Genomic DNA, 26,217 nt, shown 5'->3' with positions numbered 1-26,217 from the left:
CACTTGGGTGAGGCAAAGACATAAAGTGTAACCCTAATGTTTGTACCCTCACAATACCCTGAAATAAAAAAAAATGATTGGTATGCGAGATAATGTACATGTTATCTAGATTGATTTAGCCATTTCATAATGTATAAACATCATTTGTATACATCATAAATATGTGTAATTTTTATTTGTCAATTAAAAAATATTTTGTATTAAAAAAGTAAGTTAGGAGGAAAATACAACAATCACATAAAACTAGTGAGATCAAATATTTAAATGTATTCAGAAAAAATCTGAGTGGATTTAAAGAAAAATATTGTATACATCATAGCATGGTGTATGTGGTGACCTATGGCATGTTGGTGTGGTATATGGACTTGATAATGGAAGTTTAGGAAAAATTGGTATGGAAGAAAATCTTCGGAACCCCCTTTGGGAAATATTTCCTGAACTCCTTATTGCTGGATTATATGCCGTGTCTAAGTGTTCCATTGCACTGTGGTCTACCTTTAACTAAGTCGGTTATCATATGCTGTGGTTGTTGTCTGCTTATGTTGTCCTTTCTCACAAAAGACATTGTGGGCTAGCACTGAGGCTTTTCACTGATATATCTATGGCATTTCATATGGTGTCCAGTAGGAAATTTGTGGACTACAAGTCAGAGTTTCTCAACCTTGACTTTGTTGGCATTTTGGACGGGATAGTACTTCATTGTGGGTACTGTCTTGTGCAGTGTTCCTGGCTTATGCTCACTAGATACCACCTCAGATGTGACAACGTAAGATGTCCTCAGGATTTGACAAATGTCCCGTGGTGGGTGAAAGCACTCCCAGTTGAGAACTACTACCCTAAGGCAACAGCATTCAACTACTGCATGAATGGTCAATGATGATTTTGGATCACTTTCTATGAGTCAAGTACTTTTTTAGGCAGTGAGGACACAGCAGTGAACAAAACGGGTAGAGTTCCTGCTCTTGAGAAGTTTATTTTCTATAAAGGGAGACAGAGAGAAACCAAGTGAATAAATTAATAAAGACAGTGATTCAGATGGTGATAAAGGCTAAGAAGGAAATTAAATAGGGTGATGAATTGAAAGTGGTTGATAGTCAAAGACAGCCTTTCTGAGAGAGCTGGCCATAGGAAGGGAAGGGATTGCCTTGCAAGCAACGGGACTAACTGAAGAACAGTCCCAAAGGAGAGAATGAGACAGGAGCATTTGGGAAGGAGAAAGAAGACCAGTGTGACTGAGCCTAAGGGGAGAGGTAGGGAGTGGAAACAGAGCTCATTGGCTTTCGAGTCCTGGGCAAGACCCTTGGATTCTGCTCCAAGTGTTATGGGAAGCCCCTGGGGGGCTTTGAGCTGGCTTGCAGTGATTATGTTTTTAAAAGTTTATTCACTCTGGCTGCTGTGCACAAATGGTTTATTGTGGTGTGCACATGGGAAGAACAGGGTATATTAGGAGACTGTGGCCATTGTTCAGAGGAGGGTTTCTGGGATCCTGGGCTAGTGTGGTTGTGGTGAAAATGAGGGAAGTATAAAATAGATGCTGATAGTTGAGGGAGGGTAATAATATCAATGAAAGGATGGATGAATGCCTTGAGAGGGCATGTGAGCAAGAGAGAGAGATTGGATTTCTTCCTGAAATTGGGAGTCCGTTGATCTTAACCGGACGGGAGTGTTTCGAGGGGAGAAAGACGACTGGCTAATCAAATTAGATTTCACTCACACAAGATTTTCCAGCCCGTGGTTCAAGTTGGGTTTCTTTTATTGAAAGCCCATTGTTTTGTTCCTATAAAGGAGATTAATAGACTGTAACACCAGCTTAACTATACCTGTTTCTTTGACTGCTTTCTTTAGTTTAATATTTACTAAGCTTAGCATTTAGCATGTATCTCAGTATAGGAGGAGACCATTGAAAAAAAATTCCTGACCGCAAACTTTCAGTAATTTAAACTTTGCCCATCACAGGGGTGTTAAAACAGTCTAGTCTTTTATAGCGTATGCTGTGAAAAGAAAAGAACAAAAAGTCTCCAAGCTTTCTTCAGTCTCTGATTATTGCTTCTCCTCAATTTTCGTGAACTTGAAAGTATTAGCAACATAATAACTACAACTACTGTTTAGTGAGCACCAACTAAGCACTGAGTTGTTTGTATTATATTAGGTTTAATCCTCATTACAACCCTACAGGTAGGTATCACTACCCACATCTAACAAATGAGGATTAAGTGGCCCAGGGAGGTGAAGTAATGTGACCAAGACCATGAAGTTGGTGTATTAGCTTCCTAGGCTGCTGTAACAAATTATCACAAACTGGGTGGCTTAAAATGATAGTAATTTATTCTACCACAGTTATGGGGGCCACAGCTCAAAATCAAGGTGTCTGAAGTGCCCATCCTTGGTCTCTTCCAGCATCTGGAGACCTCAGGTGTTCCTTGGCTTATGACTACATCATTTTAATCTCGATCCCTGTCTTGACATGGTCTTCTCCTTGTGTCTCTCCTCTAGATGTCTCTTATAGAAATACTTGTCATTGGATTTAGGACCCACCCAGACAATCCAGGATGACCTCATCTTGAGATCCTTCACTTAATTATGTCTGCAAAGACCTCTTCTCCAGATAAGGTCATGTCACTTCCAGGGTTAGGATATGGACATGTTTTTTGGGGGGGCTAACTTCAACCCACAACACCTGGTTACTTGTAAGTGACAGACCCTTCTCCCTACATTGAAGAGTTTTGTTCACACTGAACTTGCATCATCAAAAATGTAGATGTGCCCAGCCTTTCCTCTTTCTTCCTGGTAGCCTCATCCATTCTTACAGCCCGCTTTCAGTGACTGCGGCCAATGAGCCAGCCAAAGACTTTTTCTTCTAAAATAAACTTAGCAGCATAACACAGTAAAAGTTATAATTATAGGTGTCACAAGGAAGGAAGCCTTCACAATGGTGACGGATATTTAAATAACACTCTTATGTTAAGAGAGGCTGGTCTTGCTAACTCTAATTACAAAGGAGGGCACATGATTTCAAATGCATCTGAAGAGTTTTAGGTGCAATAAAAAGTAAGCATTAATGACTAAACGGCAACTGACATCTGGGCAGATTGATGATATAGCTCTTTTTTTTCCTTCTTTTTTTTTTCTGGTGTTAAATTAAAAGTTAGTTGCGCCATTAAAAAGTTAAGTCAAATTTTTAATCCTTAACATCTTCCCAACCTCTCCCCCTGTTCACATTAATTTTTGAGTCTAAAGAAAACCCACAGCACTCGGGCCTGTGCATCACAGAGTGAGCCAGAGAGCAAATGAGCCACTTCTTGAGGCAGTAGAGCATCTGAGCAAGGCCAGCGTTCTTGGTGGAATGGACATCTAGGCGGGTGGCCGCATAAAGCTAGCTGCATCAATGTGTCTGTGGTGTGAGCGTAATCTTTAAGACTTGATTAGTTGGCCATTTGTTATTTGCTCTGCAGGGCTCCTCTCTCCCTCTCAGCAGTGTGAGTGGGTCTGTCCTGGGTGATGAATGGGGCTAGAATGTCCAGGCAGTGGAGAGCCATTCTCCGCCCCTCCACTGCAGGAGCGTTGGTGTTCCCCACACGGCACTCATGCGGTGTTTCAAGAGACAGCAAGGGATGAATCTGAGCATGGGGAAGACTAACCTAAAACTCTTCACTTGAGTGACCACCCTGCTTAGTGCTATGGCATATAATTTATATATACACACACATAGTCATATATACACACACACACACAAAATCTCATCGTAAAGCATGTTAGAGGATATTTGGAAAATGTAAAATAACTAGAAAGAAATGCAGTTCCTTGACCATACAGTTTGTTTAATTTTATAGTTGGCTTTTAAAAGTGTAATGTTATAAGCATTTATAATATTGCTATATAAGCCTAAAATGTGTTATTTAAATTGTTATTAACAATTTTGCAAAGGACTTATGCCACAATTTTACCTACCTGAGCATAACTGTTGGGTATTTGTTCCTCTTTACTCTTTTAAGTAAGGCATGAACATCTTTGTGCCTAAAATCTTTTTAAAAGATCTCTATCATCTATCTATCTATATCTATCTATCTATCTATCATCTATTTCCCTAGGGTAGATTCCCAGGTGTAGTCCAAAGGTACAAATTGACCTCATAGGACCAGCTGGATAGAGCAGGAGTCTCCTTCCCCCTCTTCCTTCTTCCTTTTTTCTCTTCCTCCTCTCTTCTGTCCCTCCCTCTTTCCTACCTTCCTTCCTTTTCCTCAATTTTGAAAATTACTAAGACAATACTTTCTTCTCAGTGATCCTGGAGCTTTGACTGTCAGGAACATTCCAAGGTGTGAATATAACAATCATGAAAAGGACTTATTTTTCTGTATCGACCCTCAAGAACTTATATATCTAAATGATTCAAGGAGTTTTGGAGTTGAATCTAGTTCATCACCATCTTTTCCTTTTTCAGAAATGGAAGGTGAAAACAGAGAGGTGAAGAAACATTTCCAAGGGCACGCTTGGGCTTGGCCTCACAAACCACATCCTCCCCTGGTGAGGGCTGCCTCTGTCCCTGGCACAGCCACTGTGCTCTGTGTGACGTGTGGAATGCATAACATTTATGCCTCTTAACGGTCCTCTTACAGGGATTTTGTTGTTATACCCACTTTACAGGCAAGGAAACTGAGTCTCAGGAAGGTAAAGTTGAGTCTCTTGCTTTATCCACCATACCGCACATCTGTCCTGGGTCCTGAGTGAAAAACAGGGGAGGAGAGCAGACAGGTGTTCCTATAGTGGGGTGAAGAGGTGAGGGGTGTTCTGCCCTCCCCTTTCTTTCTACTCTGGGGGTAAACACAGATGGGCAAATCCATTCTCCCTGCTTATGTTTCTAGGTGGGAATGGTAACATCTGATTTGATTTCTCCTTTAAATTACCAACCATCCAGGCAATTGAGAATGATTTCCCACTTCTTGGTTCTCCAAACAAGCTAGGATCATTACAGACAGCAAGGACTTCCTTTGCGTTCTCTGTGCAGCTTTCGTCATGTTTCTTCTTCTGAGCTTCCTCTTTCGCCACTCAGTTCCCACACCATGTGGTTTTTAGGGTCTACAAATGTGTGTTCTTGTCCTCAGGTGTTGCTTGTTCTTGCTCATCACCAGTCAATCGGATGCATTTGTTCAGCCAATGATAGCAGGGTGCCTGCCGTGTACCAGCCATTGCGCTTGGCACTGGGGCTCAGCAGGAACTAGGCAGTCAGGGTTCCTGCCATGGAGGCCTCTTGTCCTTCTGGATGCCCGTGACTGGCTGCTGGATGCAGCCTTCACCTGTGTTCGTAATGCCCTCTCGGATCCAGGCTGTGCTTATTACAGAAATGGGATGCAGGAGGAGTATAGGACATTCCCCACTGTATATGAGGTAGCATCATATTTCAAGGATTTGGGGTTCAAAACATGAAAACTTTTTAAATTTTTATATTTATTTATTTATATTTCAGAATATTACTGGGGCACAAATATTTAGGTTACATATATTGCCTTTTCCCCATCTGAGTCAGAGCTACAAGTGTATCCCCCAGGCAGTGTGCACCACACCCAATAGGTGTGAATATACCCATCCCCTCTTCCCCCCTCCCACCTGCCCAACACCCTATGAATGTTACTACCATATGTGCACACAACTGTTGATCAATTAGTGCCAATTTGGTGGTAAGTACATGTGGGGCTTGTTTTTCCATTCTTGTGGTACTTCAGAGAATGGGCTCCAGCTCCATCCAGGATAATACAAGAGGTATCAGTTCGCCATTGTTTATTGTGGCTGAGTAGAACTCCATGGTATTCATATACCACATTTTATTAAACCACTCATGTATCGATGGGCACTTGGCAGCACAATTCACAATTGCGAAGATGTGAAAACATGATACCTTTATGGCACCTTGTAGACTGAGAAAGCTGCAGAAGCAAGAAGGTCACCCAACCTTTCCCTGCCTTTTTATGTGCAGCATGGTCAAAAAGGAATTCTCTGACCTACCTTACCTGAAAGTGGATCATAAGACTTTCAATCCAGAGACATTCTGCCCTGTACCTGGGGGGAGGGGATGCTAGACAAAGAGGCCAAGAAGAATCTGAACCAAAAGGCCTTGCTGAGTTTCTCCTAGTATATTATCATTAGATCATACCATTTTTGTCCAGTTGTACTTCCGCAAGACTGCCATTCTTCACTGAACCCAAATAAAAACATACAGTTTCTCCTGGGTCTTTGGATCTTCATTTCTGAAGTCTCCCACGTCATGTTAAAACTTTGATAAAAAAATTTGTTATGTTTTTCTCTTGTTAATCTATCTTTTGTTGTAAGGGGGTCAGCCATGACTCTTGCAATGGGTGAGGAAAAGGTGTTATATTTTTCTCCCCTACGGAAGGAATAGGGCATCAAACTTGGAAGATACTTTGGAAAAAAAGCTAAAGTCAAGCCAGGGTCAGAGACATAGCAATTGAAGGGAGAATATTATATGCGAAACTTTACTTTTATTTTGTCACTTAACCTTCACAATAACCCTTATGGTCATTTTGCAGATGAGAATGGTGGCAGAGCTGGTATTCGCATGGACTCTATCTGGTCCTAAAGCCCAAGGCCCTTCAGCTACACAATTCAACATCACTTATTTATTCTAAAATCTTTTTTTAAAAAGGATCTAACATACTAATATGTGTCCAGGTCTGTGCTGAAAGCTGCGGATAAAGAAATTAATTAAAGTTTCTGGAACTCACATTCTAACAGGGAAAACAAACAATAAATCAATGAATGAATAAATGTATAATTTCACATGGAGATAATGCTTCAGAGAAATACAAATTTGGGGAGAGAGAGCAAAGAGCAGGGAGTGAGAACATCTCCAATACAAGAAGCACCATGGGGAAGCATCTAGAAAGTCTGCTGAAGTGATGTATGTAAGGTAGTCTCATCTCCTGAGATCCTTGGCTCACTAAAATCATGAAAAAACTTATGGGCAGACAAGGAATTGGCAACTTTTTAATTTGGTAATTAAAAAGTATATAAGTACATTTTTTAAAAATCCCAAACAATTGCTTCTCCTAATATTCATGAATAAAGGACATCTTAACATGAACAAAAGTGAAAATATTTGGCTGTATAAAAACTATCTTCACTCATTTTTTCTCACTGTTTTGCAGATTGTTGAATGATTGACCATGAACTGGCATTTGAAAACATTAGTTTTGCCCAGAGGTGTTCTGTATTCAGAGAAGGAGCTGGAATTGCTTAATAATAGTTTAATAGTAGTAGTAATGATAAATAATATTTATTGAATTATTTTAATGTTCTAGGTGCTGTGCCACAAGCTACTTATGTGTTATTGAATAATTCTCACAGAAATCTCATAAACTAGGTATATAAGGGCTAAGTACTAGCCCTTTTTTCTGGTGGAGACTTTAAAATGGTTAGTTAATTCTTGAAACAGAGCCTGTACATAAGAGAATATCATTCAAGCCTAGATTCAAGCCAGAATTTATCCTTTTCAATAAAAGAGAAATTTGGTTTGAGCTATTGCTTGGCTGAGTACAGGAAGGGGATAGAAACACATCTTTTGGCATTTTGTTAGTTCTGTAGTTTTGGTAGATTGGGGATAGGCCATATGTTCCTTTTGTATCCTGCTGTAGTGGACATCTCTTGTCTAGCCTTCCCAGTGTTCATTCTCCTGATTTCTGGTAATAGTGCCCTTATTTGACTTTGTGGACTACCTCACTCCATTGTCTATGGTCTTGGTGAGACTGTTACTCATGGTGTCCCACTCTCCCCATGCCAAGGGGTGAACAAGTGACTTGAGTGAGGCCAGTCAGAGTCTTTTGCCACGGAATGTCTCTGAAGCAGAGTAACACAAACACTGAGAGCAGATGGAGTTGATGTATTCCCTCACAAGAGCCCTCTCTGAAGAAGAGGCTGTTTGTTTTTGAATTCCAGGAACTGCTTCGATCCCTGCTCCTCTTTATTTCTGTGTTTGTATGTTTGTTTTCTTACATTCATCTTCAATCCTAATAAATTTCTTTTTTGATTAGATTAGCCAAAGACTGTCTCTATTACTTGCAACTAGGTGGCAGAGCCTGGAGAATTAGAAACCGACGCTCCTATTATCAAAGAGACCTCTATTATCCCGATTTTACTATTTATTAAATATTTGGCATTGGACAAGTTGTTTAATCTCTCTAAGCATGTTTCCTTACCTATGAAATGGGGATAATACGGTTGTTGAAAAAATGAGCTAATGCATGAAATTTACTAAGCAGAATGTCTGGACTTAATCACACAATTCACTTAGCCTTTTCTTATCAACTCCTTAATAAATATTGGCTGCTCTGATTTACATTGGAAGACCAAATAGAAGTATGTTTTCCACCCCCAACCCTTCAAATGAGGGCCAGATAGTTTGTACAATACTAAACATAGATAAATACCAAGAAAAAAATCACAAGAATGGAATTTTACAACATTAGTGCCAAGAATAAACTGAAAACATACCAAAGCAGAAGTCTATAGAAGATTTATTAAACTAGAGATTTTACAGATTTCAGAGCATTAAGAACTCACAAAATCATATGGTCCAATATCTTGATTTCAAGTATTTAAAAGGTTCTGATTCCCATTTTCCAGTTGAGGTAACTGATGGACTTTTACTCAATGAATATTTGTTGAATATCTACTGTGTGTCCGGTATTGTGTGCTAAGGTCTTGGAATAAGGAGGTGAAGGGTACAGCCAGGAGTGGAGTCCGGACTGTATCCAGAAACACAAAGATGTACAGATGCTATAAACATAACTGAATAATGGCATAAATACTGGATGGCAATGAGGAAACCTGATCTGTACTCTTGGATCTGACTCATTACCTGTGCTCTGTAGGGAAACACTAGCCAGAGAAGACAGTAAAATCTCCAGTGTTTCAGTGGTTTAGCATAATGTTTATTTTTTGTTCACAAAACAGTTCCATATAGTTATTCTTTGTTGATGGTGGATTTTTTCCACCTGCTGATTCAGGGACACAGGTTTTTCCCATCTTGTGGCATCACCATTCTCAAGGGCCTCAGGACCCTCTATCTCTAGTCAGGAAGTGGGGGGAGGGACGTTGGAAAGAGCACAGTTATTTCTTAACCTGAGACAGTTATGACGACTGAGATGCCTGGAGTGGACACTTGGCTTGTCCTAATAAGCCATTGATGAACGTGATCACATGTCCTCATCCAGACCCATGGATACATGGACACGTGGGGATTGGGAAGTGTACAGCCCTTTCTTAGCAACGACTCAACAGTACAAAGTGAAGTAGAAACCAGGTGAAGATCCAGCTGCCTCTGCCCTCTAAAGATAGAGCTTTCCTCCTTGGTCTTCAGTTCTCTAATATTGAAATGATGACCACAAGATGACACATTCTATGATACTAACAGTCTCTGAAAATTAAAGATGGTAGGTTTTTATTTGGCTCAACAAATTTGAGGTTCCATTTATCCATCAAATTAGACACACACACAGTTGAAAACAGAAAGAATATTAAATAATCATATTATAGGTTAAGCATCCTACATCAGAAAATCCAAAATCCAAAATGCTCCAAATTTTGAAATCTTTTGAATATTGTCATGATTCTTAAATGAAATGCTAATTGGAGCATTTCAGATTTAGGATTTTCAGACTAGGGATATTGAACCAGTACAAGTATAATGCAAATATTCCAAAATTTAAAAAAAAATCTGAAATCTAAAACACTTCTGGTCCCAAGTATTTTGGATAAGAATACTCAAACTATATATTACCTTGGTAATTCTTTATAGCTTTTATGTAGAAAATATTCTATATACCTTAATGTAATATTACATATGCCATACCTTGACAGGTAAATATTTATATATCTGTGTGTGTTGGGGGATGTGTGAAGTTTGTCCTATCTAAGGAAATATTTTTCTGGCCTTACTCTGATACATGGTACTTGTGATATTTTGATATAGACATACAATGGGTAATAATCAAATCTGGGCAGTTGGGGTATCCCTCACCTCAAGCGTTTATCAATTCTTTGTGTTACGAACCCACAATAATTTAAAATAAAAAATAAAATAACCTGTCAGCTTTAATTCTAAGGTTAATTTTTTTCCTTTTATTCCCTTTCTTCTCTTCCTTCTCTTTTTCCTCCTCTTATTTCTCCTCTTTCTCTTCTTCTTCTTCCCCTTTTTCATTTTCTTGAGTAGTTGAAGAGACACCTAAATAAGATGACTTGGTAAGGATCAATTCACTTAATGTAAATCAGGAGAAGATGTGGATTTTATGTTTGAAGGTCTTTGAGTACGCAGATTGGACTGGGCTTCATGTAATGTCAACTATCTAGCAAGAAAAAATCAACGGTAAATTCAATCTCACAACGTCTTACATTTAACATTTCCCTACATTTGTCCTTTCATGAAGTAGAACTGAACATTTTGATATTTACTGGTGTTTTCTGTGCTGTCTGGGGCTTGAGCTCTGTATCTGGCCAATATTTTTCAACCACAGTTTGTATAAACATTACATTTGCCCTGCGCATTAATCCAAATCAAACTTGAACATAAAATTCTGATAATCAGTGATACTCTGCTATGGCAGCTGACTCACCCAATCATTGACTCAAAGGTTGGAGATGGTGCTGCCAGTACTGCCTTTTAGTCCTTTATAGTCCTGTGTCTATCTCCATTTCTACTTCTATCTCTAACTGTGTCTACATATTGAGCGTTTATTTTGGGTGGGGAGGGGAGGCTAGGATTATTTTAAATAATACAATGACTTCATAAAAATCTTGAACCAATTTCCATTTCCTTCCCATGGCCATGACGACTAGGTGTGAGATTCTGTAGGCACTGGGCCATTAAGCAGCAACATGTCAATCTCTCTCCACTAGTGGACACAGATATCCAAAACTGATGCACTGAGAAGCCAAGTAACTTGTCCAAGGTCACACTGCTTGAAAGTTACAAAGCCAGGATTTCAGAACCTATGCTATTAACCACTACTCTATTTTGATATTTTTGTTGAGACAGAAATGATGAGAAAGTGACGACTCACAGACCGAGGAACAGCAAGTACAAGCCCCTGGATTCAGACGCCTTTGCTGGAATTACAGAATGTGAACACCTAATCTTGGGAGGGTTTCAGAGTTTACTTCACCCATTGCTCTTTTTAATAAATGAGGAGACTGAGGTTCCATCTAGACACTGGAAATCAGGTGTCTAGATCTCCAAGGCAGTACCTGCTCCATTACTCCAGAAACCACTCATGACACTGGAGGTAAGAGGTTCTTCCAAACTCTAGGTTTTATTTGCTAGCTCTTTACCGTCTTCTTAATAAACAATGACAGTGTGGGGTTTGGTCTCAATCTATCTATCGCAGCTCAGATCTTGTTTTCTTACCTGGGAAAAGGTTGCTTACCTGCCTTTGTTGACTACCTGCAAGCTTCACATCCTGGACTTGGGGTGGGAGACAGGGTTTCAGTATGGAGAAAATAGAGCCAGCTCTGTTGCTTGGTAGATATTTGGTTGTGGGAGAATTTCCTATGTGTTCTTCAATTTGGTACTTGTTCTTCACAGTCCAGATGACCAGCTTCAGTTCATAGAACAGTTCAATATAATCAGCACGTCCTTGCTTTCCACACACAAGTGATGTTTATCTTTGTCTGAATTGTTTTCCTGTTAGTGCCAGCATTTCCATTTTTCCATTTCCTACTCGTCTCTATAAAACGTTGGGACCAATTGCAGTAAAACATCAAACTAATTGCACAAACATGGCTCAAAAGATGGTAATGATGTAGAATGTGTCTGAGTTCTGATTATGAAGTTGGTTTACGGGTGTCAATGTGAAAAGCGATTGTGTGGAAATCAAGAACTTCCTTAAGGAATTTATTCTACAAACACACTGTATTAGGGTAGCTTCACCAGAAGCAGATTCTGACACAAGGATTTGTGTGGAAGTGGTTTATCAAGAAGTATTCCTGGAAAAACCCAGAGGGAATTGGAGAAGCGGGACAGGGAAAGGAAGGAAGCTAATAAAGGGAACAACGCACTGGTCATGGCGGCCATGAAGAAAACCAGCAAGGAAGGTCCCACAGAGGGAAACCTGGTCGCAATCCTGAAGGTGAGCACTGAAGGCAGGTAGATCACAACTGAGTGTTTTCTTCGTCAGGTAACAAGGGAGCTTGGTACCCCACCCCACTCCTTGGTCATTGGCTAAAGCTATATAAATCCCCAGCCTTCACCTCTCTGTATTTTGGTGCGGCCAATTCAAGCTGGGCTTCAGCAGCCTGAGAGCAGCCTGGGAAGAGAGAAATAAGTGCTGGCCCTGGGAGTGAGAGCACTTTGGGTGGAGTATGTGCGAAAATGGTATAAGGATCCAAGGGAATATGGACGAGCCTCTCTGCCAAGCACTCTCCTAAGATGCAATGGAAAAGATGAAAAACATTGTCTCCAACCACTCTCATGGAGCTTATTTGGATAGGGGGAAAATAGACAATGGCAAGCAAATAACAAATTAATTAATTATAGTTTGTGATGTGTAATAAAAAATAAGCAAGGGCTGATATAAAGAATAAGAAATCTGGGGTATATAGATGCTCAGTAAAGAATTCTCTCTGAAGATCAATTTTAAGCTGTGACTTGAATGATGAGAAGGAGTAAACCTCTTGACAGGTAAAAAGAGGAACATATTTTATACACAGGGAACAACATATGCAAAGTCCCTGAGGTGGGAAAGTCAATGGCACATTCCGTGAACTATGTGAAGACTAGAGAGGCTGGAGCCTAAAGCCTAGAGGGTAAAGGAATATTTCAGTTATCTATTTGCTACCTAAAAAGCCACCCAAAACTCAGCAGATTTAAATACAATTCTTGCAGCTGCAGTTATTTGGTTGGCTTGACTAGGGTGGGATGATGTATGATTGCCTCGCCCTGGCAGCTGCTGCTGGTTCTCGACTGGGCAAAGTCTCTAATAGGTTAGCTTGGGCCTCTTCACGTGGAGGCAGTATTTGAGAGAGCAAGGGCAGAAGCTGCAAAACCCCTTGAACACAGGTGCCTCGCTTCAGAAGGCACACAATGTCACTTCCACCAAATTACACTGGTCAGAGCTAGTCCCAAGAGCAGCCCGGATTCAAGGGATCAGGAAAATGACTTCATCTCTTGACAAGAGGTGCTGCAAAGTATGTGTGGCCACTTTTTATCTACTACAGGCAGAAGCTATGATTTGCGATGTTCCAGGGATCACATTTAGCAGGTCGTCGTGGGATGTAGTAAGATGTTTGGATTGTGGAGATTTGAGAGTGTCCAATAACGAGTGTCCATCATAACTTTTTTATCAAGTTCTGAATTAGTATAGAAATAAGATAAAGATGTAATATGCCTGGAAATCAAAATTCATCTTATAACTCTTAGGGTGCAGTTTATATCTGTGGACAGGTGGAGTCTCTAGTAAAGAACAATAGCATTAGACAGAATTATCCATCCAATCACCAACCAGGCTTTTCAATTACTAGATGCATGGTCTTGAGCAAATTGCTTAACTTCCTTGTGTTATTGAGAATAAAATGAAACAATTCTTGCTAAGTTTTTAGTCCAGTGCATGGCAGGAAATAAGTGTTCAATTAAGTTTGCAATTATTATTGACAAAAATAAGGAGCTCTGGGTGGTTGATTTGCATAGAGTTTATGGATGGTATACCCACTGTTTTCTTCTTCCCTCTTCTCTTTATGAAAAGACCTTATTCCTCTTTTTATCACAGTCTTTCCCTTCCTTTTCTTTCAACATCTTGGCATTTACCCACACAGATGCCTTCAGCACAAGAACATAAGGGACTGAAGTAGAGAAGAACTTTTGTAGAACTGGACAAGTAAATGCTCAGGGTTTATTATCTTAGTGAATTTGTTGGTGAATTTAAATAACAGTAACCAATAAATCTCTTTCTTGTATTCCATTAATAAGATAAAAACAAGGAGAAGTATTCCTTGGTGTCAGCTAGTGTGACTGTTTCTAAGGGGACAGGAGAGGAGTGTGCCTGTGCATGTGAGCCCTAGTTTATGGGAAATAATTTGTCTCAGGAAAACACCACTAAAACACACCTGTGCAAATGAGTGGAGCCACTCACACAGCCAAATGACTAATTGTTTCTGTCTTCAACACTTTGTATAGGATTTCAGGCATCCACAAATTCCATAATTTACTGGATGTCACTGCTCATACAGAAAGGATGGTCATTATCTTAGACATATTTATGGACCTGGTTAATGCTAAGTTTTAAAAATGTTATTGAGGATTTAAATCAAGGCAAATGACTTCTACCCAGCACCTAGAGATTTGCAATTTGCTGGCCCCCTTTCCAGAGTGAGCTTACTAGATATGGAAAAATTATTATGTGGTCATATAAAAACGAAACAGAATAGCAGAGAAGGCTTCCAGCCCTAAAGAGCAATGACCTATGAAATGGCTAAAGGAAATATGGAAATGTAGTCTCTCAATTAAAAAGAGAACGAGAAAGAAAGTCCACACACGGAGGTAGAGGGCACAGCTAAGCACCGAGAGACTACAGTTCTATTGACAGACTCGTAAGTACTCTTTGAAGTCAATTTTTCTTGGATGACCCCTTCTGCCTTCCTACGCCTACCTCCACAGGTTTTTGGTACCCTCATCTTAATCCTAGAAAATCTCTGCTTAACAAGGATGTTCACCGCTAGTGTGTGGCAGAGCCACTGTGCACTTCTGGGCAGGCTGATTGCATAGTCCAGGCTTTTCATCACTCTGTCCATTGCTAGGTGTCCTTATTCAGTCACTAAACCTCTTTGAGCCTCGGGGTTTCTCATCTTTAACTTGGGGCTTCTCTGTTCAGATTGCTGGTATAAGGATGAAGTCTGATTATAATTCAGATTCTTGGCAAAATGTCCTGAACTTAGTGAACACTAGCTAAATGGTAGCTGCTGTTATTCTTGGTAGTGTGGTTTGCCCCCAACTTTCAACTTCTTCAGAAATGCTTTTTTTTTGAGACAGAGTCTCACTGTGTTGCCCGGGCTAGAGTGCCGTGGCATCAGCCTAGCTCATAGCAACCTCAAACTCCTGGGCTCAAGCGATCCTCCTGCTTCAGCCTCCTGAGTAGCTGGGACTACAGGTATGCACCACCATGGCCGGCTAATTTTTTTCTATATATTTTTAGTTGTCCAATTAATTTCTTTCTAAATTTAGTAGAGACGGGGTCTCGCTCTTGCTCAGGCTGGTTTCGAACTCCTGAGCTCAAACAATCCACCCGCCTCGGCTTCCCAGAGAGCTAGGATTACAGGCCAGAAATGCTCTTGATTGGTAACTTCACAAAATTCTTAGACTCCTTCTCTTCAGGCCACTTCTACTTTAACTTGTGCTGTTCATGCCCATATCAGCTGAGCTTTCACTATCTTTCCTTGCTTCTCATTCCTGGTTAATCTTTTACATTTTTCCATTGGCCAAAAAACACTTAGTGTTAATTTGATGATATACGTCACCATCCAAATCATGACATTTTTGAGACTGTAAGAAAAGTCCAGGTTAAGTTGGGATTCCCCAGAACAAAGCAGGTAATGTGATCACCCATACTCTGTGCAGGATGTGAAGCTCACAGATCTGTTCCATTATTCCCCATTGATTCGTTGTGAGAAGCCCCAGGCTTGTCAATCCAAAAGATTCCTTCCAATAAAAAAAAAACCTTCTACAAAACAGGGTTGTTAGCCATTTCCTCTGAAAAGTCTTACAACACTGAGCCCTTTGAGCTCTTTTTACTTAAAAATTTGTTGTGCTTTATAGCCAGGCTGGGTACTCAGCTACAGCCTTATTGGTGGCTCCAATACTAAAACATGTTCATGCTGTTTGGTAAATAGCTGCTGGCCTGAGCTTCCCACACACTCACCACCCCACCCTGGCTGCTTCAACCACTCCTTCAGGATCCCTGGACCTCCAGTGGCTGAATAATTAATATTCAGCACAGCACAATGGTCAGCATTATGCCATGGGACTCCCCAGGGTCTTGTTCCATATCCCCAGGGCTCCACTCAAGGCCTGGGAGCCCCAAGTGGGCAACACCATGAGAGAAGTTCTGTTGCCCACTTCCTGCTAACCTGCCAATCAGTGAGCAGTGGCTCTCACACTCCAGCCTTCATCCCGATGCTCCTGACCAGGGATCTTGTCAGTGGTTGCATAGATACCAGCAGGGAAAATGGTCCTCATTATGTCTTTGTCATCACGTCAGGAAGATTTTCATCCATAAAATTTTAGACAGCATCCTTCAATCCTGGTTTTACTATTAACCTGCCATGAGATTTTAGGCCAGTCCTTTAACCACTCTTAGATTTCAGCTTCCTGAATATCTAGCTTAGCGCATAGGGTTGCTGTGATAATTACAACATGAGATGTGCACTAAAGTGGTTTGTGAGTGGTTATTTGTTACATATGTATAAGATGTTAATGTCACTGCTACAATTATTACTACTCAGTGTCACCCATGATCTACAGATCTGTTTTCAGACAGTACTTCTATACCAACGTGTATCTCATAGAGAATGTTAGAGCAGGAAGAGAAGTTAGAGATCATCCAGTCTAAAGATAGGAAACTGCCAAATATTTATATGGGGACCAATATTTCTTAACTACATAGAGTTTTTTTTTTTCTTCTTCTTCTTTTTCTTTTTTAAATTCAGTTACTAGCATTGACGTGTCAAGAGATTTTTTACATTGTAATACGGATTTTTTGGCATCTCTTAGAAAAATTGGCCTACATTCTAAATAAATCATACATGTCAAACATTAGCTGGAGCTGAAGCGCTGTCTCTTGTACAAAGTGCACATGTGCAGCGGCTGCCCAGGTGGCCACCACTCTCCATCCTAGACTCCTCATTTTCTAACATCAGGTGGCTTCCAGGGATGGGGCCATTATAGGCCTTCGAGTTGGCCACCTGCTTCCTGTCCCTCCCAGTTGGCTCTCCCCTATTCCAGATGAGGAAACTGAGGCCCCCAGCCTGCTCTTTGTTTAACTCTAGACGTCCTTTTTTACCACACTGCTTATTGTCTGAGTCCATGTTCTGTCTTCTCAACCACATAAGAGAGATCACATCTTCTATTTTATTTCATTTTATTTTATCTTATTTTATTCTTAACCCACTGCAGAGTTCATTTTAGAGTAGCTTAAAAAAATGTTGACAGACTCTTTCTGCCTCTACTTCTGTCTTAACCTGTCTCCTAGGAAAAGCCTTTTAACCTCTCTTGAAAACAGACTAGTGGGTCTATGTAAAAATAGTGTTTAATAATAGTACAGAGAGCATTTGATTCTTTTATATGAGTGCAATTGGTAGTCACCTGAGTACTTACATATTCATGACCTCATTTGATCTGCAAAGGAGCGGGAAGACAGAAAGGGCAGATAATAGCACTGCCTGAAAACAGACTCTTAGAAACAGGGTCTTCAGGCACCAAAGCTCTATGCAAATATCTAGCATCTCGTCCCTACTTACAAGAGCAGGAAACAAGGGTCAGATACAGGAGAGTTGAGCCGAAAATAAGACACCGAGTTGGGACCAGAACCAGGTCTCCTGTTTTTGTCTGGAGCCTCGGAAATATAGACAGAGCTGGAAGGAACCTGGGGAATAACGGATTTCAAATTCTTCACTTGACACAAGGGGAAGCTGAAGCCCTAAGGAGGGAAGTTACTGCCTCCACTTTCTGTTATAACTGAAACAAGTAGGTTTAGAATATGGAATTTCTAGGGCTTCGTCAAGAATTCTATTTTGATTCTCAAACCAATTTCCCAACCCCACGGTGATATTTCTATATTAAAAAAATAGAGAAAACAAAAAATAGCTAAAACTAGAACATTTTAAAAGGCTAAGGTCATCACACTCTCTTAATGCATTTTAATGATGCATTGATTAATGCATAGCAATTTTTTTCTGTTATTGAAATCTGTTTTTTTTAAGTCAATCGATAAGTGTATGTGTATTCTGACTTTCCTCCTTTCTTTGTCCTTACTTTATGTCCTAAACCTCTTATTTTCTCTTCCTCTCTGTATTTTTTCAAATCTTCTGTCCTATTTCATCTGTACATTGTGGTGGAAAGTGTCCAGACCCGGAGCCAGAGAGAGTTGGATTCAAACACCTTGATTTCCTTATACCAGTTGTGTCATGGTAGAGAAATCACTCCTCTCTGGCATGCTGTGTTTATCCAGAAGTCATGCTCTTTAGTTACTGTCATCCCCTCTCTAGCTTATAGGTTGTTTACTCACTGACCCATTCTCAATGAACTGCTTTGAATCTATGCCTAGTTTTAATGTTTGTATAATGTAACTACTGTGCCTGTCACCTCCAAGGTCTAGGAGAAACAGACAAAACTGGGTTGGTTCTGCATTTACAAGCTGTGCAAAATGGAACACTTTTAAACCTCACTGAATCTCATTTCTTCACTCCCTCATTGAGCAACTGTAATGTGGCAGGTAGTGTTCTAGGCACAGGAGAAACAGTTGGAAACAAGATCGCAGATCTCTTGAAGCTTTCATTCTGGAGGGGGAAAACAATAAATAAACAAACAAGCTAGGAAAATGTCAGATTGTGATGAGCATTATTCAGGTATGATGTAGTATTACCTGTTTACATGCTTCTACCAGGTCTACATCTTTTCCATTTTGCCTACTATCTTGTAATTTGCTTGTATATTTATTTTCTCCATTAGAATCCAAATTTATGAAGACAAGGGACCTTGTCATTTTTCTTCTAAATTCTGAATTCTTATGTGGTGTCAGCTGTAGTGAATGTGCTCCGTAAAAATTTGTTCACATTTTGAAAATTGGCTTCATTTTTGCCTTCCTCTTATTTTTCCCAGCTCTTATTTCCTTTATTCCTGATTTCTTAATGTACTCTTAAAAATACAAGTATTTTTATAAACTACTATAAATCTTTCTGGAATGAGATGAGTTTATACAATTAAATAGCAAACAAACAAATAAATAAATAAATACACAAAACACCTAGAAGGTATCAAATGGGTAAATGAGTAAATTAACAAGTATGTAAACCTATATTAGACAAAGATTGAATTGGAATACAAACTTTCCAGCTTCTGCTAGTTTTGTGACTTGAGAAAGGAGCTTATCTTTGCTGAGCCTCAGTTTTCTCATCTCAAATATTGGGCTAATGTTTTATCTGCATCATATCTTGAAAATATTAGATGGTATTATATATATAAAGGATTATGTATACAATAATAATAACTCATCTCTTTGAGTGCTTACTTTATGCCAGTGCTTTATATTTATTAAAGACTAAGACACAAAGTGTTGATCATCCACTTTGTGATATCATCAAATTGTGATAAACAATCCAATTTTCTTAATCATTACTCTAGACTTTCAGAACCACAAAGTGTGCATTCAATAAAAGATAGCCACTGTAAGTATGAAGTTTTATTATCTTTTATTGTATTGTCTTACTAGCCATATTGAACAACTTGCAGAAAAGCATTCTATGAGAAACCAAAGAGTGGACCAACATTCCTGGTGTAAAGGATTATGACCCCAAACCAGAACAAATGTGTGCCCTTGTTTGCCAGGGACTGTCCTTGTTTGGTCTAGTTGTACTAGCATAAGTGCACACTCCCTATTATTACAATGATGTTCTGATTTATATAGTTACTCTATCCTAACTGATTCACATCCAAAGCCAATTGTGCACAAAGGACACAGAGGAAGAAAAAGGAACACAATGCAGGTTCATTCTGTAAACATGTCTTCCACCTCACGAACACATCCTCAAAAGAGGCTTTGATTTATGTGTCTTGATTCACGGCAATTGGAGGCGTGGAAGATTTGTCACCTTGGATTTTGAGGGTCTAATTATTTACACTCTAAAACTGTGTCTTCACCTCTGAGGAATGATAGAGGGATGGAATGTGAAGTATCATGTTAATGGGAGGGCTACAAAAATCAATGGCAGAATCAGGGATGAGAGCCATTTAATCTCATTTCTGCAGCTCGAGATGCCAGCACATCTGTCTTTCTCAAGAGTATGCACACAGCTCTATTAGGTGCTGTGCGTGCTATAATTCTGATGTAATTGCAATAGCATTACAAATTATTGCCATAACACCATGGAATGAGTATACCAGAGCTCCGGTTCATGACTGTGTTTTCTGTATGTGCGACCATTTATTTTTGGAGATGGTACAAGGACCTGTGAGCATAAATGTGCCCACATTCTCATGTCACATTAGTCTGCTGTCTGCTTCTCTGATCAGCTTTGTGAGATCTTAAAATGCACTAAGAGAAGGGAGCTCTGTGTACTATATGTAGTGATACTACTAACTAGCTATGTAACCTTGTGAAGGTCATAGTCCGTACCTTACTTTCATGTTGTATAAAATAAGTACATTGGATTGAATCACAGATTTCCAAATTTCAACCATGTTTTTACCTCCTCACTTTTTGGGGGTCATTTTGCATATTACATGTAGGACAGTTTTTTTATATGTTTTTTTAAAAAATGCACAATACAAAATCTTTGTGATCACAGTGTTATGCAAACAACATGCATGTTGGTGTGGAAAGGGAAAGTAGCTTTCTCCAGATTTGACTGTTCGGGTGATAGATGGAAAAGGATCAATGTCTTCTTTTTTATCCTATGTAGTTGCAGTCTTCTCTTTGAGTTTCCCAGACTTTTGTTTTAGCTCACTGTCACTCTCATGAGATTTGGTGCACGTCCTGGCCGACACACAGCTGGTGCTAAGAATGTGCCTCCTGTATCTTCTTCTCTGTGTGTCCACCTCCTTCTTCCTGGTGCTTTAGAGGCCCTTGAGGTGATCCAATAACACCATAAATCTCCAATCTCTTTTACCATAGTGGTGAACCCTTGAGCCTGCAGGCATTCTTAGGATTCCACCTCCATACCTTTTGAAGTTGAGTTTGGAGGCAAAGTGGTGTCGTGCGTGACCTTCAGACAGATCCACACCATGCCATCTCTTCCCCATCCTCTACTCTTTTTTCTTTCTGGTAGCACAGTCTACCAGTCTTTAACATAATACTTATGAAGACTTCCTCCTTTGGCTTTGAGGAAAGGTGACATATCCCTGTTTCGTAATCATTCTCCCTCCCAAAGACAATCTCTATCCAAGACTCCTCTTTCAATATAGGAGTAGGAGGAAGTGAAAGGGAATGTTTTTGGAAGGGCTGATCCTCTAAAATTCTAGCTCTGCATAAACCTTTGGGAAGGGGGCAAGACTCAACCACTAGTGGTTGTCTTAACGAAAAGAGTGTTTAGTTTTTTTGGCCTTAAGGTTAGCTTTAGCTCACTTTGTACAGTTTCCAAAATGATACTTTCAAAACAAAATAGAAATCAGCCCATATCACGTCTAGCTTAGAATGTCCCATCGTCCCACCTCACTCAGAGTAAAAGACAAAGTTCCTAAATTGATATTCAAAGCCATATTTAATCTGTCTCCCATTACCTCTGTTTTCACTCCCCCTGCCCGCGACCCCCCGCAACCCCTAGCTTCCTGCTGTCTGGCTATTCTGAACTCCATATAGTTTCTATAAAGCCAAGACATTTCTGCATTAGGGTTTTTAGTGCTTATTACCAGTCCTTCTTCCTGGGATATGTGCATGTCTCCCTCTGTCACTTCTTCTGGATCTCTGCCCAATAGGCACTTTATGTGGGAGTCCTTCCACGACTACCCTATCCAAGGTTGCAACTCCTCTTTTCCTTTGCATGCTCTAACACGCTTACAGTGTTATTTATCTACAGATATTCGCCATGATTACCATTTTATATATTTTTTTTTGTTTGCTGTCCGTCTACTTTCTCTAGAATGAAAGTTCATAAGGGCAGAAATTTTTGTCTGTTTCCTTTATCATGGCACACTCAGTAACTAGAACAGTGCTTGGCATATAATAGGCATTCAATAAGTATTGCTAATACCTTTGAACACATAATGGTTGAATCAAATCTGTTACTTTTCCATTCTTTCTATTGCACCGCTATCTAGCTGTTCTCTTTTCTTGTGCTTGAAAAAAAATCACATAAAGGAGATAAGATCAAGACAGCCAATGAGACATAGGTACTGTGACTCTTCCTCAGAGAGAAATCAGAATGTAAACATATTCTCACATTTCAAACATATCTAGGATAGAAGGCCAGGATTCACCAAAGAAATGACAGGAAGCACCAAAATTGGGAAAAGAGAGGGTTCAGGGCAACTTGCCCAGCTGGGGACAAGCTAAGAACTGGGAGGAGCTCCTGGACTGAGGAAACAGTAAGAGAGAAGCACCTAAGACTCCACACTCCTAGACAAACTCTTAAGACACTGGCTATAAGAGAACCCTCTGACCCACTCAGGTCTTGGACCTAACACAGAGAGCTGCTTGGAGATTGCACAGAGATATTGCTTCCAAAAGGGAACCCACATGGAATCCCTCAGGCATTTGAGCCTGGAGCAGCTTGAGCTGGTGTCATTCTGAGAGCCTAGATATTGGGAACTGTGGGTTCACCTGCAATAACTGCATAGCTCTGAAGAGGGACAGAGTCTGGGTGCTCCCATGAGCTCTGATAAGGTACCCCCTGCTCTGTTGTGGGCTTCCATTGAGACTGAACCATGAGCAGACCACATGTTCCAGTTTCTTCCCCATGTTGCTTGCTTGGGTGGAGCCCCGGGCTCTCTAGTCACAGTCCCAAGGTCCCATTTTAAGAGTTTAACAATGGGCTGCACCCTGCCCTTGGCTCAAGTTTAGGATGATGCAGCTGCAGCTGCCTTCTTGCTTGGGAGGAATAGGGAATCTCTGCTTTCTGATCCATATCTAAGACATTACCCTGTAATGAGCTACTGTGAGACTGAGCCTCAAACTGCACTCACCATAATTTTTTGCTAATGCAACCTGCCTAGGAAGGGCCCCACCCTCTCCCGACAGAGGCCTATGGCACCATTTTGGGAGTTTAAAGCTGTGATGCTCCCTGGCCTCAGGCTGAATTCAGGCTGATGTAGCTAGAGCCTCCACCTAGTTAAGAAGGGACAAGGGAGCCCAAATTCTCATACATACACTGAGGACAATTCCCATCACCCTATGGGCTGCTGTGACACTAAGATGCAAGCATACAGCACTCCCCCTAATATCTTGCCCATGCTGTTTACCCTCTGCTCCAACTACTAGTTTTTGAGCAAGCCACCTGAAGGCCTAAGAATTGGCCCTCCAGGACACAATAATACCACTACCAGCATAAGCTGCTCTGGGGCCTAAAATCAGGCATATTCAGCCCACTGCTCCCACTACTGGAGCCTGAAGACTGATTCAGCTGGTGTGCAAGTCCCCAGGAAAATTTTACCGCAGCCTCAACTAATAACCTTATCCTAAGCCACTAAGGAAATCACAGACACCACTGACACTGTGTGCTGCCTAAGAAATCATACACAGATCACACTGCCACAGGCACCCAAAATCAAAGCCAAAGTGTCCTACTCAATCAACAGCATATGTACATCTTCACAAAAAAATTTTCCCCTTTGAAAGCAATTTCAAACTATTGGAATAAGTGACTATTACATCAGAGGTGCAGATATCAATAGAAGGACACAGAAAACACGAAAAACCAAGAAAATATGACTCTACCAAAGGACCACAACAATTGTCCAGTAACAGATCCCAATCAAAAATAATTTCTTATAATACCGGATAAAGAATTCCAAATATTTATTTTAAAGAAGTTCAATGAGATGCAAGAGAAATCTTAAAACCAGTACAAACAAATCAGAAAATCAATTCAAGATATGAATGGGAAATTTACCAAGGAGATAGATATCTTAAAAAAAATACTTAGAAATTCTGGAGCTGAAAAATTCACTGAAGGAAATACAGGACACATTTGATAGCTTCAAAAATACACTAGATCAAGCAGAAGAAAGTATCTCAGAAATTGAAGACGGGTCTTTTGAACTAATCCAATCAGACAAAAAGAACAAAAAAGAATGAGTGAAGCCTTTGAGATGTCTGGGACTACATAAGTCAACCAAACTTATAAATTATCAATATTCCCAAGATGGAAGAGACATCAAAAGGTTTGGAAAACCTATTTAAAGAAATAATCAATAAAAACTTCCCAGGACTAGCAAGAGAGTTAGAAATTCAGATACAGGATGCCTAACAATCCCAGGGCAAATGCTTTGCAAAAATGACTTCATCACAGCATACTGTAATTAGAATGACTAAAGTCAAAGTGAAAGAAAGAATTTTACAATTAGCAAAAGAAAAGCATTTACTCACCAATGTAAGGAAATCCCATCACACTAACAGCAGACTTCTCAACAGAAACCTTACAGGTCAGAAGAGAATGGGATGATATTTTCAAAATGTTGGAAAAAAAAAAACAAACTGTCAACCAAGAATTTTATATCCTGACAAAATAAGCTTCATAAATAAAGGAGAAATAAAGTCTTCCCAGACAAACACATGCTGAGAGAATTTGTCATCACTAGACTGATCCTACAAGCACTGCTCAAATGTGTACTAAACATGGAAATGAAAGGTAAATATTCACCATTACAAAAACACATGAAAATATAAAAGTCAAAAGTCTCAAAACAATCACATATATGAGGAAGAGGAAGGAATTAAATAGCAACATGACAGAAGTTCAGCAAACCATAAAGACAAAAGATCAGAGAAAGAAAAGATTTATAAAATAATTAGAAAATAATTAATAATATGACAAAGACAAAGCCTCATATATCAATATTAACCTTGAATGTAAATGGATTAAATGCTCCACTTAAAAGATATGGATTGGCAGACTGGATTAAAAAATGATCCAATTCCATGCTGCTTGAAAGAAACTCACCTTACCCGTAAAGACACATATAGACTGAAAGTAAGGGAGTAGTAAAAGATATTCCTTGCAAATAGAAACCAAAAGTGAGCAGGATCTACTATTTGATCCTGCAATCCCACTACTGGGTAACTACTTAAAGGAAAAGAAATCATTATACCAAAAAGATACTTGCACTTGTATGTTTATCAAAGCACAATTCACAATTGTAAAGACACAGGATCAAACTAAGTACCCATCAACAAATGAGCAGATAAAAAATATGGTATATATACCATGGAGTACTACACAGCCATAAGAAAGAAAAAAATAATGTTTTTTGCAGCAACATGGTGGAACTGGAGGCCATTGTCCTAAGTGAAGTAATTCAGGAACAGTAAAATAAATGCTGCACGTTCTCATGTAAGTCGGAGCTAAACTATGGCTATGCAAGGGCACACTAAGTGGTATAATGAACATTGGACAGTCAAAAGGGGGAGGGTGGGGGGTGGTAAGAGATGAAAAATTACCTATGGGATACAATGTACACTATTTGGGTGATGGGTACACTAAGATCCCAGACTTTACCATTACATAATACATATATGTAATGAGATTAAATTTGTACCTCATATATCTAGTAAATTTTTTTAAAAGGAAAAAATTACACAAAATAATTCTTGTTATACAAATATTTCAGAAATCATATAAAGTTTTATATAGTGAAACATATCCCTTCAAATCTAGTGACTCTTACTACAATTTCTTTATGCATATACAAGCATTATATATATGTTGGTTCTCCTTTGCCTATTTTCTACTGCTCTGCTTTTCTCTACTCTTTTGAAGTTTCTCTGTCTTTCTCTCTCACTCCCTCTTGCTCTCTCTCCCCATCTCTCTCTCTCTTTTTGTTTTTCTTTCCTCTTTTTCTTTCATTTCTTCACTTCTTTTTTACTTCTTTTGATGGGCAATCTTCATCTTATGGTAAATTTTGCTTCTCTTTTCCTTATTTGTTAATAGTATCTTTGAATTATTTCCTCGTTTTTGTTTTATTATTCAATAAAACAGGTTTTTTTCTAGACAAGCTATATTCAGGAGATTCTTATGGATGGGAGAATAGCATCAAAGGCTTCAGACCCGAGAGGCTCTCTCCTTGTCTGTTGTTAGCATGATCCCTACAAATATGGCTGGTTTGTATGAGTGTCACATGAGCCTTTTCTGCCTCACCACCCAACTCACTCAGCTCTCTTACTTGTTGCAAAAGAAGGTGATAGCTTTTTCTCTTTAGTCATGAACCCCACATTTAGGAAGTGCATCTTTGCTGGTACTTTCTGTGATTTGACACTGCTGGACCCTCTTGTCACTTGTTCCCATCTCTTCCTCCCATTT

This window comes from Propithecus coquereli, unplaced genomic scaffold (assembly GCF_000956105.1).
Source record: "Propithecus coquereli isolate 6110/MARCELLA unplaced genomic scaffold, Pcoq_1.0 Scaffold234, whole genome shotgun sequence".
In the NCBI taxonomy this organism is placed as follows: domain Eukaryota; kingdom Metazoa; phylum Chordata; class Mammalia; order Primates; family Indriidae; genus Propithecus; species Propithecus coquereli.
The sequence above is the reverse complement of the archived record's forward strand: the minus strand, read 5'-3'. Positions refer to the sequence as shown.